Source organism: Nannospalax galili, unplaced genomic scaffold (assembly GCF_000622305.1).
Source record: "Nannospalax galili isolate Female #2095 unplaced genomic scaffold, S.galili_v1.0 scaffold3164, whole genome shotgun sequence".
Lineage (NCBI taxonomy): Eukaryota > Metazoa > Chordata > Mammalia > Rodentia > Spalacidae > Nannospalax > Nannospalax galili.
In genome coordinates this window covers 2,476-5,218 of record NW_008351637.1, presented here as the reverse complement: position 1 = coordinate 5,218, position 2,743 = coordinate 2,476, and the positions used below count along the sequence as shown (strand labels likewise).

Genomic DNA, 2,743 nt, shown 5'->3' with positions numbered 1-2,743 from the left:
TTCTAGTTCCATCCATTTACCTGCAAATTTCATGATTTCATCTTTCTTTACTGCTGAGTAAAACTCCATCCTATATAATGAACCACAAATTCATTATCCACTCATCAATTGAGGGACACTTAGGTTGCTTTCATCTCTTAGCTATTGTGAAAAGAGCAGCAACAAACATGGATATACAAGTGTCTCTGCAATAGGACGAGTTCTTTGGGTATATGCCAAGGAGTGGTATAACTGGGTCAAATGGTAGGTTCATTTGTACTTTTTTAAGAGTTCTCCACACTAAACTGCCCAACTAACTGTACTTTAATGTGGAAGGTTATGGCTTCAGGAAAATTTTCAAATGAACCAAAGTGACTTCTTCAGTTGTTCACAATGATAGAATCTCATCAAAGTGTGTTATCACCCATGGTTTTTGTCTTGGTGAATTATTTAAAAAAAAAACAGTCATGTTAAGTATTTTATGCATATACACACATACAAACAAAAACAGAATGGTCCTTTTGCATCCCAGTTAAAAATAAGTTCTGACTGAGTAATGGCTGGAAATTTTCCCCAACATTTATAGAAAAAGCTGTTCTTCGATGCAGAGGAAAATACAGCATGGCATCAAATATTCTACAGTTAAAGGAAGCAACTGCAGAAAGTTTTTATTTGCTCAAAGTAACCAGTGCTTTCTAATGTAAAGCAAAAGCAATAAAACCCCAACAACTATCAATATTTTCAAAACTGACATGTTAAACTTGATTTTCGTTAGAACACTTTTTTCACACTAGGAATTCAAAAGCCAAGATCCAGATTATATATGTATATAATTGCCAACAATTACTGTGCTTCATCTTCTGGACAAGAATGCCAAGCCCGTCTCTCTTCATAAAAAGCAATCACAATCTGAGGACATTCCCTGTTTGCCTCTTTGGCCGGCACCAAGTCAGCCTCATCTGGATCCTTCCATTTCATGAGAAACATCAGTTCTCCACTGCTGTCCGTGGCACCAATGACTCGTTCAGGATCAATACCTCTGGCAAAGCCTCTTGGTTTATCAGCAGCGTCTCTTTTCTCCTTAGATTTGCTATCATCAAATTCACTGTCAGATAAAGATTTTTTGTACCATCTTTTTCTTTACCAGATTTTTGAGAATTAAGAAATGCTTCAATTAACTCTGGACAATCTAAATTTTCTTCAGGTTCGCAAGTATTATCAGCATCTGTAAATCCCTTCCACTTCAGGAAATACACCGCCTTCCCATTCGCTACACGTCGTCGATCCAGTACTTTCTCTACTACAAATTCTTCAGGCTCTGCCTCTTCAACTTTTTTACTCTTTCCATTCTGTTTCTTTCCCATTTTTTGCAGTGTAGTTTTATTGGAGGCCATTTTTAAAAACTGAAGACTTGAAGAACCTCGTCTCTGCAACCTGGAGGCAAAGTCAAGCCACAGACTTCACCGCCCCAATGCTCCTGGCCGCGGGTCCTACAGCATCTCCAGATGATGCCTGAAAGCTGCCTTTTTTATTTCATAAGCCCATTTATGGAATTGGTTTTTTGGTTTCCTAGTATTTACATTTTTGAGTTCTTTATATATTCTAGATATTAATGCTGTTTTTCAGATATATAACCAGTGAATATTTTCTAAGTTGTCGCTACATTTGATCCAATATTTCTTCTGTTTTGCAGAATCTTTTTAATCACATGTTCTTGGTTTGATTTACTGAGCTATTGGAATTATTTTCAGAAAGTTCTTGCCTGTGCTTAAATCTTGAAGTATTTTTCTTAATTTTTCCTCTAACACTTTTAGAAATTCATAACTCATACTAGTCTTTGATCTATTTTGAATTCACTTTTGTGCACAGTGAGAGATAAGAGATCTAGTTTCATTCTTCTATGTATGGTTAACCGAATTTCCCAGAACCATTAGTTGAAGAAGTTGTCTTTTATTCCCAGTGTTGATTTTCAACATCTTCATCAATAATCATTGTCTGTAGCTGTGTGGTTATTTCTAGGCCACTATTTCATTTATATATATTCTGCAAATAGCATACAAATTTTTGTTAAAAAGGTTTTGTGATGAAGTTTGAGACCAGGCACTTGGATACCTCCTGCATTGCTCTTTCTGCTTAAGATACTCTTTCTGTTGTTTGAGGTCTTTTGTGTTTCTATATTATCTTATGATTGCTTTTCCTAGTTCTGTAAAAAATGTCATCAAAATTTTCATGGGAACTGAGTTGCAGGGCAGACCACGTTTGGCAATGTAACCATTTCCGCTGCATATTCTGCCAGGCCTTAAGCAAAATCTCTAAGTATTACTTTCTTCGGTTTTTTTTTTTCTTTAGTGTTTAAAATGTTTTCACTGTAGAGGTCTTGCATTTCTTTTGTTTATTCCTAGGTGTTTGTTAAGCTTTTGTGAATGGGATTCTCTTCCTGATTTATTTTCAGCATGTTTGTTAGTGGTGTATATGAAAGCTACTGATTTGTTGTTGTCGATGATGATGATAATGTATTGTACTACTTTACTAAAGTGTTTTTCAGTTTCAAGAGCTTTAGAGTGTTATTTGTAAGACTGTGCTGTCTGTGAGTAGGGGCACTATCCTCATTCCTCTTTGCACCTCCCACCTTTATCATGTTCTGTCGCTCTAACATCTGAGCACTATGGTGTATAAGAGTAGTGAAAGTGGATGTCCCTATCATGTTATTGTATATAGGTATGTTCTTTTTATTTGTAGTTTGTTCAAGGCTTTTATAAGGAAG

General features: G+C 35.8%; 1 pseudogene; it reads right to left on the bottom strand.

The window, feature by feature from the left end:
* Nucleotides 1–822: 822 nt before the first annotated feature.
* On the bottom strand, nucleotides 823–1,401 carry LOC103746380 (annotated as a pseudogene).
* Nucleotides 1,402–2,743: the final 1,342 nt, after the last annotated feature.